Raw genomic sequence first — 22,743 nt, 5'->3', positions numbered from 1 at the left:
TCTCTGATTTCTGAATATTAATTATATATCGTGCCACCTTGCTGAATTCACTTTTCAGGTCCAGTAGTTTTTTGACTGAGACTTTAGTGTTTTCTATATACAATATCATATCATCTGTAAATAATGATAGTTTTACTTCTTCTTTTCCAATTTGGATGCCTTTTATTTCTTCCTTTTGTCTGATTGCTGTGGCTAGGACTTCCAGGACTATGTTGAATAAGAGTGGTGAAAGGGGGACCCCTGCCTTGTTCCTGATCTTAAGGGGATTTCTTTTAATTTTTGCCCATTGAGTATGATGTTGGCTGTGGGTTTGTCATAAATGGCCTTTATCATGTTGAGGTATGTCCCCTGTATTCCCACTTTGCTGAGAATTTTTATCATAAATGGGTGCTGGATTTTATCAAATGCTTTTTCTGCATCTATTGAAATTATCATGTGGTTTTTCTCCTCCTTTTGTTTATGTGATGAATCACATTGATTGATTTGCAAATATTGTACCAGTCTTGCCTCCCCAGAATAAATCCCACTTGATCATGGTGTATGATTTTTTCCATATATTGCTGGATCCGGTTTGCTAATATTCTGTAGAGGATTTTAGCATCTAAATTCATCAGGCATACTGGCCTATAATTTGCTTTCTTTGTGTTGTCTTTGCCTGGTTTTGGAATCAGAATTATGCTCACCTCATAAAAGGAGATGGAAGTCTTTCTACCTCTTGAATTTTTTGAAATAGCTTGAGAAGGATGGGAATTTGTTCTTTTTTGAATATTTGGTAGAATTCACTTGTGAAGCCATCTGGTCCAGGGCTTTTGTTTGTTGGGAGTTTTTTGATAATTGTTTTTATCTCATTTGTTGTAATTGGTCTGTTTAGGTTTTCTGATTCTTCCAGATTAATTTTTAAACAATTATATGTTTAAATAATTTGTCCATTTCACCTAGGTTATCTAATTTTTTGGCGTACAGTTCTTCATAGTATTTTCTTACAATCCTTTGTATTTCTGTTGTGTCAGTTGTTATTTCTCCACTCTCTAATTTTATTTCTTTGAGTCTTCTCTCTTTTTCTTGGTGAGTCTGATTAAAGGTTCATTGATCTTGTTTACCTTTTCAAAGAATCAGCTCTTGATTTCATTGATCCTCTGTATTTTTTTTAGCCTCTATGTCATTTATTTCCACTTTGATCTTTATTATTTTCTTGCTTCTACTACCTCTGGGCTTTACTTGCTGCTCTTTCTCTAGTTCTTTTAGATGTAGCATTAAGTTGTTTATTTGAGCTTTTTCTAGCTTCTTAAGGTATGGCTGTAATGCTATCAACTTCCCTCTCAGTAATGCTTTTGCTGTGTCTCATAAATTTTGAGTTGTTTATCATTATCATTCATTTCTAGGAATATTTTTATTTCTTCTTTGACCTCATTGTTAACCCATTCGTTATTTAATAACATGCTATTTAGTTTCCATGTGTTTGAGTATTTTTCAGTTTTTCTGTTGTGGTTGATTTCTAATTTCATGCCATTGTGATCAGAGAAAGTGTTTAATATGATTTCAATCTTCTTAAATTTGTTGAGATTGGTTTTGTGCCCTAACGTGGTCTATCCTTGAGAATGTACCATGAGCACTTGAAAAGAATGTATATTCTGCTGCTTTAGGGTGAAAGATATCTGAAGATATCTATTAAATCCAGTTTATCTAGTGTGTTCTTTAAGTCTGCTGTTTCTTTGTTAATTTTCTTTCTTGAGGATCTATCTAGTGATGTTAGTGGGGTATTGAAATCTCCTAATATTATAGTATTGCTGTTGATCTCACCCTTTATATCCATCAAAGTCTGTTTTATTTATTTAGGTGCTCCTATATTAGGTGTGTAGATATTTATAATGGTTACATCTTCCTGTTGGATTGCTCCCTTTATTGTTATGTAATGATCTTCTTTATCTTTTACTATAGCCTTTGTTTTAAAGTCCATTTTGTCTGATATAAGTATTGCTACCCCAGCTTTTTTTTCATTTCCATTTGCATGAAATATTTTTTCCATCCTTTTACCTTCAGTCTATGTACATCTTTTGTTCTGAGGTGGGTCTCTTGTAGACAGCATATGTATGGGTCCTGTTTCCTTATCCACACAGCTATCTTATGTCTTTTGATTGGATCATTTAATCCATTTACATTTAAGGTTATTATTGATATGTAGTTGTTTATTGCCATTTTATTCTTTAAAGCTATATTCCTCTTTTACTATATTCTTTTCCCCCTTTGATCTGTTTACAACAGGCCCCTTAACATTTCTTGCAGCATTGGTTTGGTTATAATAAATTTCTTGGTTTGTTTTTTTTTGTCTAGGAAGCTTTTTATTTCTCCTTTAATTTTAAATGATAGTCTTGCTGGATAAAGTATTCTTGATTGTAGGGTCTTGTTCTGCATTACTTTGAATATTTCTTGCCATTCCCTTCTGACCTTAAGTGTTTCTGTTGAGAAGTCGAATGTCATCCTTATGGGGGCTCCTTTGTAGTTGATAGCCTTTATTTCTCTAGCAGCTTTTAATATTTTCTCTTTATCATTTAGCTTTGGAATTTAATTATGATATGTCTTGGTGTAGATTTCTTTCAGGTTCTCTTTAATGGATTTCTCTGTGCTTCTTAAACTTGTGTGACTTTTTCCTGCATCAATTTAGGGAAGTTTTCAGCTATGATTTGATTGAACAAGTTCTCTATCCCTTGTTCTTTCTCTTCTTCTTCAGGAACCCGTATGATGCAGCTATTATTTCTCTTCATGTTGTCACAGAGCTCTCTTGGAGTTTCCTCAGGCTTTTTGAGTCTCTTTTCTTTTTTCTGCTCTGCTTCCGTGCCTTTGTTTATCTTGTCCTCTAAATTGCTGATTTGATCCTCAGTTTTATCCATCCTGCTTTTAATTCCTTATAGTGTGGTCTTCTGCCATTGAATTTATCATTTCTGACTGATTCTTTTTTTATTTCAATGTCCTTTTTTATACTTGCTATCTCTTTATTTAGGTGCTCATTATGTCTCTCTATTGTTGTTCTATGATCTTTGAGCATACAAACAATCATTATTTTAAAATCTGCATCCGGTAATTTGGTTATATCTGACTTATTCAAGTTCTTTTCTGGGGATTTCTCTTGATTCATTTGGGTTGCATTTCTCTGCCTTCCCATTTTTGTCTGTGTATAAGAAGGGTGTGGCCACTGGAGTTCAATGGGTGTGGCCTCTGTGCTCCCTAGATGTGGTCTCTCTGCAGGCCACCCTCGGCCGCTGCCTTGGGTGTTCGGGTATGGGTGTTGCCTAAGCCAGCCCACTGAGGCAGTCACTGTGGTTTCTGCCTCTCCTCCACAGGTGGGGCTGTGCACCTATGCTCAGCCACGGGTCTCCACCTGTTCCCCGGCTTTCACTCTTCCCCTGTGGGCAGGGCTGCGCTCACGCACTGGGCGGCAAACCCTGGCTCTGGGGGCAGGGCTGCACACCTGCACTCCACCATGGGTCTCTGTGATTCCCCAGCTTTCATCTTTCCCCTGCAGGCAGGCCCACAGCTGGGTTGGACTGCTTTCATGTGCCCCTTCCGCCCCGCTGGTCAGGACTGAGCTCACACCGGGCCTCAGTCTGGCTGGCCAGCCAGCCTCCATCCCGTCAACAGGACTGTGCTTTTTTGTCTCGCCACCACCCACCCTCCAGCGAGCCCTCAGCAGTGTGGGTGGGGGCAGTGCCGCTCAGACCTTAGCACTCAATACTGTATTCCTGATGGCTCCCTCCTTCTAAGCGGCTCTGCTCAGAGTGCTACGAAAGAGCTTATTTGGCTGTTGTCCTGCTTCCCTTTGCTGGTATTGCTGGTTCCAGGGGAAATATTCACTTTAGATTTGGGGGGTGACTAAGCCCAGGGGTTAGGGTGGCTGTCCCTCAAAGTGTTTCTCCCTGTGTCTCCTAGATTACACTCTCTTCCTGCTACTCTGGTCCTCTCAACTCTCCCAGTCTTCCAGAGTCCCGGATAAGTGGTTGTGAAAGAGGTTTTCTGTGCAGTCCCTTTAAGAAGAATCCTGGGGGCCCTGGCCAGTTGGCTCAGCGGTAGAGTGTTGGCCTGGCATGCGGGGGACCCGGGTTCGATTCCCAGCCAGGGCACATAGGAGAAGCGCCCATTTGCTTCTCCAACCCCCTTCTCCTTCCTCTCTGTCTCTCTCTTCCCCTCCCGCAGCCAAGGCTCCATTGGAGCAAAGATGGCCCGGGCGCTGGGGATGGCTCCTTGGCCACTACCCCAGGCGCTAGAGTGGCTCTGGTTGTGGCAGAGCGACCCCCCCAGAGGGGCAGAGCATTGCCCCCTCATGGGCAGAGCGTCGCCCCTGGTGGGCGTGCTGGGTGGATCCCGGTTGGGCGCATGCGGGAGTCTGTCTGACTGTCTCTCCCCGTTTCCAGCTTAAAATATAAAGAGAATTAAAAAAAAAAAAAGAAGAAGAAGAATCCTGGGTCTGAGAACTCTCTCACAAACAGTATCCTGGCTTGTTTCACAGCTAAATACTGTCCATACTCCTCTTCTAGGCTCTGGGCTGCAGGCTTGGGCTTTGTTCCTGGGACACAGGACCCTCCCCTCTCCACTAAACTTGCTTCCCACCATGCGAGTCCCTCTGGGCTGCCATTTGCACCCGGGAGCTGGGCAGCCCTCTCTGCATTTCTGCTTTTCCTACCAGTCTCAGTGTGGCTTCTTCAGTGTTCCTTGGTTGAAGAGTCCTCTTAGTTTAGTCCTAAATTAGTTTTTCCAGATGATGGTTCTTAAAATTAAGTTGTAATCCACTTTGGTTCTGGGTGGTGGAAGTTGTTACGTCCGCCTACTCCATTGCCATCTTGCCATCTGGCTATTGAGCTTTTCCATGGTGATGCCATCCTTGGGGTGCCACCCTCTCCACCATTCTTCCTTATTCTACAGCAGGCAGTGTTCCCTGCATTGATATGAACAGAGTTCTCTACAGATGCATTTGATTTGTCAATCTGTTTTTACTTTTTCTGAATCAAGAAACAAGTGGTAGTTGCTATCAAAGAAGAAGTGGGAGACTCCAGCCTCAGAATTCTGTCCTCCTGATCATGGGCATAGGCCATTTCCAGGAGTGTCTACACTTAGTATGTCTTATATTGCCTAACAACAGACCTGCAGGAAACTTCAGGACAACTCTGCTTATTTATTGGACTTGCAAGCAAATGAAAAAAACACTTCAGAAACTAACACACTGTACTCTGGGCTGTTTTACAAATAAGGACACATATTTTCCTAGATAGCTGACTTTTTCTAACTATAAATTTTTAAATTAAATTTATTGGGGTGACATCAGTTAATAAAATTATATAGGTTTCAAGTGTACAATTCTATGATACATCATCTGTATATCGCATTGTGTGTTTACCATGCAAAGCCAAAATTTCTTCCATCACCATCTGACATTCCAATTTGTATACATTGGTATTCTTTCTATTTTTATCTATACTTTAAAAAGTTGTTTTTTAAATTTTTTGAAAATTAAAGAAAACATGCAGATGGTTAATCAAACCCCAAATGTGATTTGAAGTAGCTTTTGACCCCATCACACCTTCCAAGCCAATACTCTAAGCCATGGAAGTGTTTGCCAGGTGAACATATGTCCAACAGAAGCCTCCTGCATCCCTGTCTTCCAAAGAGATCAACATCCTAAGATTCCCATATTCAGATGTCCTGGAGCCTCCCTTAAAAGATATTTAAATCATTCAAATGAGAAGAAGTTTTCCTCTTGGTCACACTCCCAGTTCTCCTGTAAGGCAAGTACTACTAACATACTCTTTCTACTATTCTTGAAGCTTTTAAAAATTATTAGTCTAAACAGGGCCCAGAAATTACTGGAACAACAACTCAGACATTAACATTGTAGTTTCTATTTGTAGCTGATACAATACTCCTTACCAGCTAGGTATTAGGGAAAAACAAATTTACTCTAAACTGGATTTTTAGGTTGACTACCCCAGTTTGTCAATCTCTACATTTTAATCAGTGTTTGTTAATCCATTTTCAATTAGTGCAATTATTGAGATGATAGGATTTACACCAGCTATTTTCCTATTTATTTCCTCTTTAACTGCCTTTTTTTTTTTTTTTAGTGTAGATAGACCTTAGGATTTATTTCAATTTACTATAAATTTTTAAGCACATGATAACAAATCAAAGACAGAGGAAATTTGGGGAATTTATGAATTATGTATATAAATTAACCTCTAAATTAAACATACCTCTAAGAAACGCATTATGTTTCCATTGATATGAAATGCCCAGAAAAGGCAACTCTAGAGTGATAAGACATAGATTAGTGATTGCCTGGAGCTGGGAGTGAGAACTGATTTACTGCCAAAGAACATCAGGAATTTCCCTGGCTGCTGGTGCAATGGATAGAGCATTGTCTGAGAGTGCAGATGTCGCTGGCTCAATCCTAAAGGCACCAGTTTGTGCAACATTAAGGGCACTCACTAAATGGAACAATAAGTTGGTGCTTCTTTCTCTCTCTCTCAAAATAAATAAATAAATTAATTAATTTTAAAAAAGAAAAAAAGAACACCAGGAATCTTACAGGTGATGGTATTGTTGTCAGACTAGATTGTGGTGATCGTTGCCAGATACTAAATTAGTTATAATATATATCAGGAATTATGACTCAGTTCAACTCATGACATTGTTAAAAGAGGGTGGGACTTCAAGGACTTGGGGAAGAACCCTGCACAGGAAGGAACAATTGCTTTTCCAAGTTCATATAAAAAGCGTTTTACTTGCTGTGAAACTAGTATATTTATCACTTTCTCAAATGTTCTGTCACTCTCAAGGACGTTCTTTTTTGGAATATGCTTAAGTGATTTTTCTTTTTCCTCACCCTCACTACCAGTAAATAGAAATATTTTAGAAGTCAACAAATTATTCCCAACTGAAATGTCCAGCCTTGACCTTGGATCCTTCTGCCCGATGCTTTGTATCATCTTACTGGTTCTTTTCCTTAAGAATAAATATATTTGCTTTCCTCACACATATTTGAAAAATACCTCTCATTTTTGCCAAAGATACAACCATCCCACAAGTTCCCAGGCTTATGTTATTGGAATAACTTTTTAATCTTTTCTCCCCCTTGATTTCATATCCATTTTATCACCATCTTTCCAAATAACTCACCCGAGTCTAAGTTCATATTCCCTCATATTGGTCTTGAGATGACCTTGCTTCCCTTGCCTCCAGTCATTCCCTGTTCTAAAACACCCTGTACACATTGTTGTAACATCTCTTAAGTATCTTCTCACTGGCACCTCTTTCTGAACAAGAAGCTATACTTTCCAGTGTTCAGCATTCTGTGCCTGGTATCAGCTGTGTCCCTGTATATTGTATCTATACCTCAAGAAAACCTGGTTGCTTTTCCCATTAAGAGCCACTAATTTTTACATATGATTTTCACAGTAAACCTGTAAAGTAAATACTATGATCATCCCTCCCCATGTTATAGATAAAGAAACCAAGAATAAAAATCAAAGTAATTTGCCAAAGGTCACTGAGTTTGTAATGGTAGAGTTATTACTTTATTCCAGATCATTCTGGCTCCGACGCCCATACTCTTTATTTTACTCTACTGACTCCATATCAAATACCTTCTTTCATAGGTGTTTCCTCCTTCTGGAATCTCTCCTCTCTTTAATCTTCTCCAGATTGACTATGCATTTCCTTTCATGGCTTTATCTTCTGCACTATATCTGTTTACTCTTGTTTAAAGGTGGTCGGCAACTTTAAATATTACATATGTCTTGTATTCCCAGCACCTAGTAAAGTGCCTGGTCTATTGAACATGATCAATAAATATCTGTCAAGTGAAAAAAACAAAACTAAAACAATGAATGGGAATTCATTGTTAAAAGCATCTGGATTCTAAATATTTGAAACTTTTCAGTGGTTAGTACACTTCTCAGCATACAGTAAATAGTCAGTATACTACTGGTTCACCATACTCCTTATACTTTAAATTTGCCAGTATATATAGATGCTGTTTCCTTTAAAATAATTTTTGAAGTTATCAGGTTTCTCTTGGACTTCTATTTAGCCCATGACCATTAGGCAATGGTTATGAATGGAAAAGTATTCAGAAGGTGGCGCTACTTTTTCTCAGATGCAACAAACGAAGGGTTTTGGCATCTTACACCACGTGGAAATAAAATATAATTGAAAATAGTCAAAAAACAAGTTAAACATACGGACAATGGAAAATCATTTAACATACCAGTATCATCCTTTTAAGGTCCAACATGATAACTATTGTTGTTGCTAGTAAAAAAAAAAATCTTAAAATAGCCTAGCCTATAGTGGTGCAGTGGATAAAATATTGATCTGGAATGCTGAGGTCATGGGCTCGAAGACTGGATTTTCCTGGTCAAGGCACATACAAGAAGCAACTACTACTATGCATTGATGTTTCCCACTTCTCTTGTCCCTGCCTCTCTAAAATCAATAAATAAAATCTTTTAGCCTGACCTGTGGTGGCACAGTGGATAAAGCATCGACCTGGAATGCGGAGGTTGCCGGTTCAAAACCTTGGGCTTGCCCGGTCAAGGCACATATGGGAGTCAAAGCTGCTTCCTGCTCCTCCCCCCTTCTCTCTCTCTCTCTCTCTCTCTCAAATGAATAAATAAATAAAAATAATTAAAAAAAATCTTTTAAAAAACATTAAGAAGAAGATAAAAAAATAACATCTTAAAATAAATGCTTGGAGAGTAAGAAATAAAGAGAAAAAAAGGAGAATTGATATCTGTATTTACACAGCATTTTACACTTCCCATGATTTCAGTCTTTGTTTCTTCCCTTAAAATATACGAGCTAGGACAGTTATTATCCCAACTTTACTTACAATGTTATTAAAATACTATGAAATTAAGTTATTTTTGCAAAGTGAGGAGGCCAAGAAGTAATACTAGTGGCACCAGGAGTCAGGTTTTCTGAATCATAATCCTATATTCTGACATATTTGAATGTTGCTGTACCTGCAGCCAATAATTTATTCACAATTGATTGTTTTGTAATCTAAAAGTATATTTGTTAAATAGTGCTACCACCTGCTGGTAAGTTTTTTAATAATTGATATCATAACAAATCTTAATATGGCAAAAAAATGTAGTTGTAATAATAAATTAGATTTCCTTTTATCTACTACATCCTCTAATTGTTCTTCCCATTGTCTCCTTTATCAAGTGTCTCCTTTATATAATATTTCAGTATTAAATGTCTAATTATTTTTTTTCTCAAGAATTTATAATTACATTATTTTTCTTTCTAGAATGTGTGTATTTGGGATAACATTTTACTGAACTTTTATATAATATAGTATCAAATTTGGTGCCTACTGATAACATAAACCAGAAATCCCCAATTTTGTGTGCACAGAAGACTCATCTGGTGAGGTTACTTAAAACTATACATTTCTAGGTGTCAAGGTCAATTTTATGTGTCAACTTGAGTGAGCCGTGGAGTACCCAGATAAATGTTGTTTCTGGAGGTGTCTGTGAGGTTGTTTCCAGATGAGATTAGCATTTGAATCAGAGGACTCAGTAGATTACACACACATAGTTATTTTTTCCCTTCTCATTTCCTTATTACATAACATAAGATGTATGATTCTACATTATAGTATTTTAGTATTGTCAGTTAATCTCCTAGTATTGCATTGGGGTAGATAGAAGTTAGGGGAAACCCCTGAAAAGTGGCATAAGAAAGTAAGAGTGGACATCACAGACCAATAAACTGCTAGGTCCTCACATCAGAGCCCCCACCTCCCCACACAATCAAAAGGAAAACAGCTACAGCCGGAAACTCCTGCAGTGGTCACAGAAATCAACCATAAGGACTAGCTAATACCAGATCAATCCAAGATGGAGGAAAAATTGACCAGAGACCAACCCCAAAGTCCATTTTACCACCATTATAATGAAAACTGACACTACAAGTAGAAGGGGGGCCGAGGAGGGGTAAATGCCGTGACATTTCCTGAATAGACAATATTAGGGACAAGACCCCTTCCAACCAGAAGGTGGAGGCTGAATTTGGCACAGCAAAATACAGAAACAAACCACCCTTGGAAAGATAAAATCGCAAGAACTGACTGACCTGACAGGCAACTTTCTTGCAAGTTTGCCCACATCCACCCAGGTGTGTCCTTCCATTTTTCTTCACCGCAGAGCCCTGTGAAACTTGCAACCAGTGGGCAGCTGGCAGTGCAATCCCTGCGTCCTAGCCTCTTTTTCTCTACCTGAATGAAACTTGCTTGCATTCTTAGTCACACTTGTTCCTGAATTCTTTCCTATGCAGTCAAGAGCCTGGAGGTCCCAGACCATGCCCCAGCAGGGCCAGCCACTGGCACGAAGTTATAGGATATCATAGAGAAGAGTAACATCACTTAAGGACTTTAGCTCATCTAGGAAAGATTTACTGCATTTTTGGTTGTGCACAACATAGCTGTCTCTTGATTGGCAGAATTATGACTCTGTCATTGTCTTTATTTAGAGGTTAAGTATGATTTAAGGAGACGTGGATGGGTACCAAATTGACAACAGGTGGGCTTGTGATAGTTAATTTTCTGTGTCAACTTGAGTGAGCCAGGGGTGTTTAGGTTAAAATTATTTCTGGGAGTTTCTGTGAGAATGTTTCCAGCTGAAATCAGCATATGAATCAGTGAAATCAATGAAGTAGACTGGCCTCTCCAATGTAGGTGGGCATCATCCAGTTGGTTGAACAAAAGGCAAAGGAAGGAGTTTGCCCCATTTTTCTTCCTCTCGGGTTGAGCTGGGACTTTGCATCTCATCTTCTCTGAGCCTCAGACTGGGATTTAGAGCCTCAGCTGCTCTGGCTCTCATGCCTTCAGACTCCAACTAAATCACACCAGCAGCTTGCCTGGCTCTCCAGCTTGCAGATGGGAGACTGGGAATTTTGGGCCTCCATAGTCATCTGAGTCAATTTCTCATAATAAATTCATATATATATATATATATATATATATATATGCCCTCCCCTCCAACCCCACTGTATATCCTATTAGTTTTGTTTCTCTGGAGAACCTCTATACACTGGATTTCTCTCTTAAACATTCTAATTATGTCATTTCTGAGATGCATTCAGGAAAAAAAAAGGTTTTTTTAATTAAACACTCCAAGTGATTCTCATAATGAAGATGCAAAGCTCTGACTTAAGCAAATGACTTATTCTGTCTCTACCCATCATTGGTTCTGACCAAAGGTCAAAGAACCTTTCTCAAACTCAGTTCTTCATAAGAGAAATATGGGGACTGTAGAAGAATCCAATCACTAGATAGTCTCTAAGAAATTTCCATTATGGACATCCTTTTTCCAAAAAAAAAAAAAAAAAAAAAATTAAGTAGCCATAAAATTGTTCTGTGGAAGACAAACCCATATGTAGTAACTGAATTTTCAGATGGGATAATTAGAAAAAGCTTGTTTTAGTATTTAGTCAGCAATATTGTACTTCCAATTAATTATCCTACTTTCCCATGAAGAAGTTGCAAAAAAAAATGTTAATCTTAAAAAATAAAGGGAGAGAATGGGGAAAGATTGTCAATATCAGCGAGTTTGGGAAAGTGATTTAGAACTAGATGTTTTGTTATAATCCTTTACCTGCTCAGAGTCTAACTGAACAAGGTCAGAGCAGAAAGATAACCAGGAGAAACTGTTAACAGATTCCTGGCTGTAACTGCTGACAGCCTCTTGATGTTGAAATATGATGTCCCACAACTAGGAAAATATTAGTGAAAAATAAGCCTTGTTTGGGGAGTGTTGGACTTGTAAATGAATCATGCTGGAAGGAAGTGGAGGCTGGTTTAGAATACTGACCTGGGAAAGCCGTAAGGTGCCTTTCAGACCTATTCTCTCTCCCATCATTAAAGCCAATGCCGACATAATACAAAAGCCTGCCAGTGAGTGAAATCACTTATGACTTACTAAAGCAAAGGACGAGTACAGGAGTTCTATGAATCCTGCTCCCCACTCCTTTGACCTCACCTCACCACCACAGAGTATCATAGGAGGGCTAAACCTTCCTTGTGGTAAACAGGCAGATTGGCCAGGAATAGGCCACTTAGGACTGAGGCAGCTGGTCAGGAATTGGCTTTGCCAGCCAGTGTAAGAGCGTAAGAGTCTTTATTCATAGGTTTGCCTACATCTGCACAATAAATCCTTCCCTTCCCCTCCCTCCCTTATGTTGCACATCTCCGGCTGTTGACACAATTTCAAAACTGCCCTTCAGTCCAGCCAGATTTTACCTCTGAAAGATTACTTAACTGGCTGACAGTCACACCAGCAGCAGATTGTCCAATCATTTTTCCTGTTGACTGGAGGACTCCACTGAACTGCTGTAGCCAGAGTGACAACAGAGGCTAGTCTACTTTGAAACCTGGCTGTCTTCCAACCAGATCATCAAACCGCTGCCTGGATAGGGGTGGTTCCTCGGCTGCATCACACCAAATTTGGAGGGATTCATTTCACAGATTCTCAAGCTTCGATCTCAAGTTGACAAGCACCCGAGCCCAGATGCTATCTTGAAATTCTGCAAGTTGCCTCTTATGTAAATTAAGATGGCTGCCGCTATTTCTAATGGTGGGAAACGGCACCCATAGCACAGGCCCTCGCTTCTCCCAGTCTCCCCCTCACTTATCTCAGTAATGATGGTCAATTAGAAATCCACAACAACCCAGAACAGTAGATTGGATGATGGTTGCTGTGGTTATGTGGCTGCTGGTAATGGTGATCACAGGGCCCCCAGAGATGCGTCCCCCTCGGCATTCTGCTGCTCCCTCTCCGCTGGCCGGAAGTGAGGTCAAAGATCCCCTGACGGCCTAACCGGAAGTCCCAGAACTAGACGCTCTGTGCCGGAGTTCTGTTGTTTTGGCCTACAGACCTCCGGCACAGAGTGTCTACACCACAGCAAATGTTTTATCCTCGGCTGCTGCACCTGGCCATGCAGGAGCCAAAGATGAAACGTCCTTCTCGGCATGCGGCCCCATACTTCTCTGGTATGTGGCCATATGCGGCCATGTGTCATGAAAATGGCTGCGCATGTCAGTGCTGACACACGTGTCATAGGTTTGCCATCAAGAACCTAAGAATCTTTCTTTATTCTTCTGTTTTCTCCCTCACTTCCAAAGCCAATTCGTTTTGAAAATTCTCATTTTTATCTTCAAAATATCTTTAAATCTGCTCAGTTCTCTCTAACCTCAGTGCCATCTAGTAGCCTAAATTCATTTTATCTGACCAGGATTACTAAAATAGCCTAAGAAATCTCCTTGCAGTTAATCTTGCCCCTTTCTAGTTAATCCTGTATTCTTTTTTTTTTTTTTTTCCTTTTTGTATTTTTCTGAAGCTGGAAACCGGGAGAGACAGTCAGACAGACTCTTGCATGCGCCCGACCAGGATCCACCCGGCACGCCCACCAGGGGGCGACGCTCTGCCCACCAGGGGGCGTCACACTGCCACGACCAGAGCCACTCTAGCGCCTGAGGCAGAGGCCAAGGAGCCATCCCCAGCGCCTGGGCCATCTTTGCTCCAATGGAGCTTCAGCTGCAGGAGGGGAAGAGAGAAACAGAGAGGAAGGAGGGGGGGTGGAGAAGCAAATGGGCGCTTCTCCTATGTGCCCTGGCCGGGAATCGAACCCGGGTTCCCCACACGCCAGGCCGACGCTCTACCGCTGAGCCAACCGGCCAGGGCGTTAATCCTGTATTCTGAAATCAAGGCCACCTTTCCAGATCATAAAATATTGATTATATTTTATGCTTTGCTTGAAATCTCTCAAATCCTTACTAGTTCCCTCAGGAGCTTCCTACTTTAAAATATGGTCCATGGACCTGCAGCATCAGCAAACAGGAGATTAGAAATGCAGAAAAGCAAGCTCTGTTCTAAACCTAGTGAATAAGTCTGTGCATTGTAACAAGATTCCCAAGAGGTTTGTAGTCCAGATTTGGTTTTTCACGCTGATTGTTCATAAATTAGTTTATAATCCAGCTCAGTGGTGTGAGCTGGGTGTCTGTGCGTCTGCTACTCCGCTGCCATCTTCAGGTCCAGATTCCCAGGAGGTTTGAATGCACATTAAAGTTAAAGAACTGCCACATTAGGATAAGATCCAAACTGCTTTATGTGGTTCACAAGGCCCTTCATCAAGTAGCCTCACTTACCCTTCTTGCTGCTTCTCTTAACAATCCCCACCCACCCAACCTATAAACATGCTCTGAGTCTTCTTTCAACTAGATTTTCAAATGTCTGTGCTTTTCCTGAACCCTCTTTTCCACACCATAACCAACTTCTTTCTTGTTGATCCCCATTCATTTTTTTTTTTAATTTCCAAAGTGAATTTCTTTTTTTTTAAATTTTATTTATTTATTTATTTTTTACAGAGACAGAGTGAGTCAGAGAGAGGGGTAGGCAGGGACAGACAGACAGGAACAGAGAGAGATGAGAAGCATCAATCATTAGTTTTTCATTGCGCGTTGCAACACCTTAGTTGCTCATTGATTGCTTTCTCATATATGCCTTGTCCATGGGCCTCCAGCAGACCGAGTAACCCCTTGCTGGAACCAGCGACCTTGGGTTCAAGCTGGTGGGCTTTTTGCTCAAACCAGATGAGCCCGCGCTCAAGCTGGCGACCTCGGGGTCTTGAACCTGGGTCCTCTGCATCCCAGTCCGACGCTCTATCCACTGCGCCACCGCCTGGTCAGGCCCCATTCATTTTTTAAAATTAAATTTATTGGGGTGACATTAAAAAAGTATGTAAATTTCAGGAGTATAGTTCCACAATACATCATCTGTATATTGTCTTGTGTGTTCACCACCCCAAGTCAAGTCTCCTTCCATCACCATTTATCCCCCATTTACCCTCTTTTACCTTCCCCATCCCTTTTTCCTCTTGTAATCACTGTACTGTTGCCTGTGAAGAAACCTCCCCTACCTAGGTGTTTCAACTAGGTACTGTGATGACTCTATACTTCCTTATCACAGAACTTCTCTCACTACAGTAGTAGCCCATGTCCTCCAGAATACTGTAAGCACTCTGGAAATAGAAACCTCATTTAATGTGTTTGTTGTTGTAGACTAAACACACACACACACACATATATATATATATATTTTTTTTTTTTTCGTTGTGGCACCTTAGTTTCTCACTGATTGCTTTCTCATATGTGCCTTGACCAGGGGGCTACAGTAGACTGAGTGACCCCTTGCTCAAGCCAGCGACCTTGGGCTCAAGCTGGTGACCTTGGGGTTTCGAACCTGGGTTCCCTGTGACCCAGTCTGATGCTTTATCCATTGTGCCACCACCTGGTCAGGCGAAATATATATTTTTTAACTTTCAGAAAACCTAGTTCTGGACACCTAGGTTAAATGTAGCAGAAGGATGTACTCAGCCACTTGGGTGAAGTTAGGGAAGAGGAGGCGGTCCAGAAGGCAGCATCTCAGAAAGGTAAATCTAAAGCCCAGTACACTGTCTAGGAAGCTGTTAATCTGAAAGTGAGGGTCACTTTGGGAGATTTAGGCATGCGTCAATGAGGAAGACACTGAGAGAACCAGATGAGAGTGGGATGATTTGAAGTGGGGTGTAGTAAGTGGGGAAATTCACCATGTCAAATTGAGAATATAGCTTGTAAAAAGGAGTCTGCCACCTAAGGAATAGATGGTTCATTAAATAAAGACGAAGCTGATCCGAATGTTATACTTTCTTGTCCTCTCTAGGGAATTTCTTCTTCTCTTTCTCATTCCTTTCATCTATAAATAATTTCCACTACTTAATGCAGAAAAGATTTTACATGCAAAGTGATGATATTTGCATTTTTAAAATGCCGTGAGAGTCTTTCCAGCTGCTCTGTGGATGCTGAAATCAGTGAAAGTAAACCAGGTAAGTATAAAAACCTGGGCAGAGACTGTAGCAGTGAAGGTGGAGAAGCAGGGGTCCCCAAACTTTTTACACAGAGGGCCAGTTCACTGTCCCTCAGACCGTTGGACGGGCGCCACATACAGTGCTCCTCTCACTGACCACCAATGAAAGAGGTGCCCCTTCCGGAAGTGCGGTGGGGGGCCAGATAAATGGCCTCAGGGGGCCTCATGCACGGGCCGTAGTTTGGGGATGCCTGGTGGAGAGGATGGGATACGTTAGAGTGATATTAAAGAGGCAGTGTTGGCCCCTGGCTGGTTTGCTCAGTGGTAGATCATCAGCCTGGCATGTGGATGTCCCTGGTTCAATTCCTAGTCAGGGCACAAAGGAGAAGTGCCCATCTGCTTCTCCACTCCTCCTCCTCTCACTTCTATTTCTCTCTATCTCTCCCCATCCTGCAGCCATGGCTTAACTGGAGCTAGTTGGCCTTTGGCACTGAGGATGGCTCCATAGCCTCTGCCTCAGGTGCTAAGAAGAGCTCAATTGCTGAGCAGCAGAGCAATGCCCCAGATGGGCAGAACATCACTTCCTGGGCTTGTTGGGTGGATCCTGATCGGGGCACATGCAGGAGTTTGTCTCTGCCTCCACTCCTTGCACTAAATAAAATAAAATAATAAAATAAAATAAAAAAGAGGCAGGGTTGATGAAATTGATTATGAACTGTAACCTCATTGCATGTCTTTTAAATACCTTAATATCTCATTATATCCAACGTATTGCTGAAGAAATTGTAAAAATAAAGGATTCTCTTTGTAGGCTAATGCTCAGAAAGGAGGCCATGTTCAGTTAGAGCATGAAGATTGTGAAGCCCAAAGGCAAAAAGCCAGGCGAGTTCTAGTCCAGCGTCTCTGAGGCTGAGCTGGAGGTGAACTCGCCTGAAGGCCCAGCTACCGAAGCCAAACATCCCAGCAGCCGCAGAAATGAAGTTGATGGAGGTCAAAAGGCTCTTGTGATCTTTGTTCTCATTCCTCAGCTGAAATCTTTCCAGAAAGATCAAGTCTAGTAAGTACCTGAATTGGAGAAAAAGTTCAGTGGGAAGTACATTATCTCTAAAGCACAGAAAGAAGTCTGCCTAACCTAACTCAAAAAAGCTGTACAAAAACTAAATAAGTAAGTGTCCCAGAAACCACATACTGTGTATCCTGGAGGACTTAGTCTTCCCAAGAGAAGCTATGGGCAAGAGAATCCAGGTGAAACCGATGCCAGCCTACGCACAAAGGTTCTTTTGGATAAAGCAAGAAGAACCATGTGGGACACAAGGTTGAAACTTTTCCTGGTGTCTATAAGAAGCTCGTGGGCAAGTTCGTTAATTTTAAATTCCTAGAGTTTCAGTTGTAAACAAAAACGACTAAATAAAATACCAGTCATCAAAAATTTTTAAATAAAGTAAATTTCATAGTCTAATTTTAAAGACATTCTAGAAATAAAAGGAGCTTCTTTCCACTCCTCCTCCTCTCACTTCTGTTTCTCTCTCTCTCTTCCCCTCCTGCAGCCATGGCAGGAATAAAGTCCCAACAAACTAAAGCATAGGCAACCTATTTGGGCTCTTGTTCTAGAACAGGGGTTGGGAACCTTTTGGGCTGAGAGAGCCATGAATGCCACATATTTTAAAATGTAATTCCGTGAGACCCATACAACGACCCATGTAATGTTACGCATTATCCAATAAAAATTAGGTGTTGTCCCGGAGGACAGCTGTGATTGGCTCCAGCCACCCGCAACCATGAACATGAGCAGTAGGAAATGAATGGATTGTAATACATGAGAATGTTTTATATTTTTAATGTTATTTTTTTTATTAAAGATTTGTCTGTGAACCAGATGCAGCCATCAAAAGAGCCACATCTGGCTTGTGAGCCATAGGTTCCCAACCCCTGTTCTTTCAGGTACCACCAAGGTCTGGTTACCTGAAATTATTTATTACCTGAGAGACTTGCAAATATTTTTTATTAGAGATTACATCATTTTGCTTTATTTATATTGTCAAAAAATTATAAGTAAAGAGATCTTATTAACACCTCCTTAATACCATGTACATTCAGCACAGATCAAAAGCCATTTGGAAATAAGGACCAAGTCCTAAAGTAAGGTGACTTTAAACCTACCCTAAAACAAATTAAAACCAAGTCCTAAAAGATCAGTGAGGAAGATATAATTTGAAGGTTGACTCTACAAGTAAGAGAACCCGAGATCCACTCTGGACTTTGTAGAGGGTCTCCAGCAACACATAAAGTGAAACCTACACAGGCCCAATGTGATCAATTAGTAACTTAACTGCCTCGTGAAAGAAAAAATAATCCAGAGTTTCTATAATGTTTTTTCAATAATATGCCACATGAAATAAATATTAGACATACAAAAACTAAAATACGGTTATATATAGTAAAGTAAAAAGCAATCAATAGAAACCAACCCTAAAATGGCCAAGATGGTGAATTCAGTAGACAAAAATTTAACAGAGATCTTATAAATACATTCAAAGAACTAAAGAAAAACCAATAAAGGATGAACTGATAAGGAATATGAGCTGGAAAATGGAAATTATAAAAACTAGTAAGAAAAATTCTACTCTGTCCATGAATGATTAAATGTGACAGGAATTTTGCTTCCTCCAGAAGTAGAAAACTGACAAAATAAACAGCTGATTTCAGATATTATGCAACAGATAAAAAATATCTAGTGAGATTCCCTTAGAGAAGGGAAACGAAGTACACTTGCCATAGTGTACTGCAGGGGTCGGGAACCTTTTGGGCTGAGAGAGCCATGAACGCCACATATTTTAAAATGTAATTCCGTGAGAGCCATACAATGACCCATGTACGTTAAGCATTATCCAATAAAAATTTGGTGTTGTCCCAGAGGACAGCTGTGATTGGCTCTAGCCACCGCAACCATGAACATGATTGGTAGGAAATGAATGGATTGTAATACACGAGAATGTTTTATATTTTTAACATTATTATTATTATTATTATTATTATTATTGTATTTTTCTGAAGCTAGAAACGGGGAGAGACAGTCAGACAGACTCCCGCATGCGCCCAACCCGACCAAGATCCACCCAGCATGCCCACCAGGGGCAATGCTCTGCCCACCAGGGGGTGATGTTCTGCCCCTCCGGGGGCCTCGCTCTGTTGCAACCAGAGCCACTCTAGTGCCTGGGGCAGAGGCCAAGGAGCCACCCCCAGCGCCCGGGCCATCTTTGCTCCAATGGAGCCTCAGCTGCGGGAGGGGAAGAGAGAGACAGAGAGGAAGGAGAGGGGGAAGGGTGGAGAAGCAGATGGGTGCTTCTTCTGTGTGCCCTGGCCGGGAATCGAACCCGGGACTTCTGCACGCCAGGCCGACGCTCTACCACTGAGCCAACCGGCCAGGGCCTATTATTTTTTTATTAAAGATTTGTCTGTGAGCCAGATGCAGCCATCAAAAGAGCCACATATGGCTCCGAGCCATAGGTTCCCAACCCCAGGTGTACTGCTTGGAGGCATTTCTTTGTCACACCACAGAGGGGTGCAACGCTATCAAGGTCTGTTATTTTTTATTGAGTATATGTACAGAAATGAGGATTCACAGACAAAAACAACTAGAAATTATATGGTAGAGTGGAGGGAAAAGGAAGTGGCAGAAAGAAAGAAAGAGAGAGAGAGAGAGAGAGAGAGATTTGCAGAATGGTCCCTTCAAATATTTGGCTAAATACTGATCTGCACATGTCAGAGAGAAACTACCAAAGATCAGAAAAGAAAAAGTATGGAAGGCAGTAAGTCAAACAATTCCTACAGTTTACACAGGACTAGGGATAATTTATGATCCACTAGCCAGAGTTTAAAGACTCTATGATGCATTAGATAGAGTCCACAGATGGACATCAACTTATTAGTGGGACTACCTAGACCCAGTTCTACATTAAATAATCTTAAAATTAAGCCTCAAAAGTCCAAAATTCATATGAAGCTAATTTCAACATTCTTTAAAAAAAATGAAATTCAATCCATTCTTCAACAATGTCCAGCATCCAAAAATAACCAGACAAGCAAGGACGCAGGAAAATACTACCTATATCAAAAGAAAAATCATCCATAGAAACAGACCATTAAGAGCCAGAAGTGATATAGCAGTAAGGATGCTAAAAAAGCTATGGTAAAGATTATAAATATTCAAAGATATAAAGGAAAACATGAACATAAATTAGAGACATGGAAGATAAGACTAAAATCAAACTTATAGAGATGAACACAATATTTGTTTATTTTTTCATTTTAAGTTGATTTTATTTGGTGACATTGGTTAATAAACTTCCATAGGTTTTTTTTTTTTTTTTTCATTTTTCAGAAGCTGGAAACGGGGAGGCAGTCAGACAGACTCCCGCATGCACCCGACCGGGATCCACCCGGTATGCCCACCAGGAGGCAATGCTCTGCCCCTCTGGGGCGTTGCTCTGTTGCATCCAGAGCCATTCTAGCGCCTGAGGCAATGGCCACAGAGCCATCCCCAGCGCCCGGGCCATCTCTGCTCCAATGGAGCCTCGGCTGAGGGAGGGGAAGAGAGAGACAGAGAGGAAGGAGAGGGGGAGGGGTGGAGAAGCAGATGAGCACCTCTGCTGTGTGCCCTGGCCAGGAATCAAACCCGGGAATCCTGCACGCCAGGTGGACGCTCTACCGCTGATCCAACCGGCCAGGGCCTTTTTTTTTTTTTTTACAGAGACAGAGAGAGTCAGAGAGAGGGATAGGGACAGACAGACAGGAATGAAGAGAGATGAGAAGCATCAATTATTAGTTTTTCGTTGCAACACCTTAGTTGTTCATTGATTGCTTTCTCATATGTGCCTTGACCATGGGGCTACAGCAGAATGAGTAACCCCTTGGAATGAGACCAAATATAAAAGTTAAAACTATAAAAATTTTGGAATCATCTTAGAGGAAATACTGGTAATCAGTGATAGCAATGATTTCTTAGACAAGATACAAAAATCACAAAATATAAAATACAAAAAAAAGGTCAATTTGACTTCATCAAGATAAAAACTTTCAGCTCTTCAGAAACACCACTGAGAAAACCATGATGGACTAGAAGAAAATACTTACAAGCTATTTTTCAAAAGGATTTTGCATCCAGAATACATAGAGGACTTTTACAACTAAAATATAAGACAACTCAACTATTTAATATAGGCAAGATTTAAGTAGACTTTTCACCAAAAACAAAACAACAACAACAACAAAATATATGAATGCATGTGCATATGAAAGGTGTTCAACAGCATTGGTTGTCAAAGAAATAAAGATTAAAACCACAATGAAACATCACAAGATGTCACCAGAAAGGCTAAAATGATTAAGGTTGATCATATCAAGTTTTAGAGAGGATGTACAACAGCTCTGGAATTTCTAACTTTGCTCTTGGTAGTACAGAATGATAAAAAACCACTTTGAAAAGTCATTTGCTAGTTACTTTTAAACATACATTTATCATAGGACCCAGAAATTCCATACATAGCTACTTACAAAAATAAATAAAAACATGACCACACCAAGAGTTATATTACACATAGTCATAGAGTGGGTGAAGAGATAAATGAACTGTAGAATTCATATGAATACTAGCCAGTAATAAAACCAAACAAAACAAACTATGATACATGCAAGAACCATGGATGAACTTAAAAAGTATGCTAGGCAAAAAAGCGCCACATATAAAACAGCATATACTATAAATTCCAGTTATATGTAAGTTCCAGAACTGACAATATTAGATTAGTGGTTGCATAACGCTGGGGGTTGGGGGAAAGACTGACTGCAAAGGGGATTGTGGGAACTTGGTGGAGGTGATGGAAATTGTCTTGATTGGGATGGCTACACAGGTATATTCATTTTTCTTTTTCTTTTTTTTTAAATTTTATTTATTCATTTTAGAGAGGAGAGAGAGAGGGAGAGAGAGAGAGAGAGAGAGAGAGAGAGAGAGAGAGAGAGAGAAGGGGGAGGAGCAGGAAGCATCAACTCTCATATGTGCCTTGACCAGGCAAGCCCAGGGTTTCGAATCGGCGACCTCAGCATTTCCAGGTCGATGCTTTATCCACTGTGCCACCACAGGTCAGGCTTGTATTCATTTTTCAGAACTCACCAAACTACATGCATAATGCAATTACTTCAATACAGTTTATTTGAAAGGAGCGCTTAGTTTTTATTTTGCTGCTAATCAATGAAAACATGTACAAATGGTACTAGGCTTCTTGGCCAACTTGGGGCAGCATCCATTTCCAAAAAGTAAAATTAAATGATTAGTCAGAAAGAGCAGTTATTTTGTTGAGTAGACACGTTTTCCCTTCAATATTTTATTTCATTTAGATTACTCTTATGTAGACCTCTATATTCTCTACTAAAGTAATAATAATACAAAAATGAAAGAGGAATAATAGCATGTAAGAAAAGAAATATTAGCCATGTTGATCACTGCCACCATGGATAGTCAATGAGCTGATCTCATAGTCAGCAATGCTACTACTATGGTCTAAATTTTTGTGTCTGCAAATTCCTACGATGAAAGCCTAACCCTCACTGTGTGGGATTAGGTGGTAATGAGGTCATAAGGGGAGAGCCCTTATGAATGGGATTAGTGCCCTGACCCTAAAGACCAGAGAAAACTTCCTTGCCCCTTCCACTCTGTGAGGATAGGACAAAGCAGGCCCTCACCAGATGCCACATCTGCTGGCACCATAACCTTGGACTTCCCAGTCACCAGAATTGTGACAAGTATGTCATAAGCTACCAGATGATGGTATTTTTGTTGTAGCATCCAGAG

General features: G+C 40.5%; 1 protein-coding gene and 1 pseudogene across 1 annotated transcript in view; both read left to right on the top strand.

The window, feature by feature from the left end:
- Positions 1-22,743, top strand: part of ZNF394 (zinc finger protein 394) — a 481,244-nt gene that overhangs the window by 369,598 nt on the left and 88,903 nt on the right. The gene's annotated exons all lie outside the window — the stretch shown is intronic.
- Positions 16,730-17,289, top strand: LOC136402468 (small ribosomal subunit protein eS7-like; annotated as a pseudogene).

The sequence above is a fragment of the Saccopteryx leptura genome, chromosome 4 (assembly GCF_036850995.1).
Source record: "Saccopteryx leptura isolate mSacLep1 chromosome 4, mSacLep1_pri_phased_curated, whole genome shotgun sequence".
Classification (NCBI taxonomy): domain Eukaryota; kingdom Metazoa; phylum Chordata; class Mammalia; order Chiroptera; family Emballonuridae; genus Saccopteryx; species Saccopteryx leptura.
This window is presented reverse-complemented; position numbering and strand designations above follow the sequence as displayed.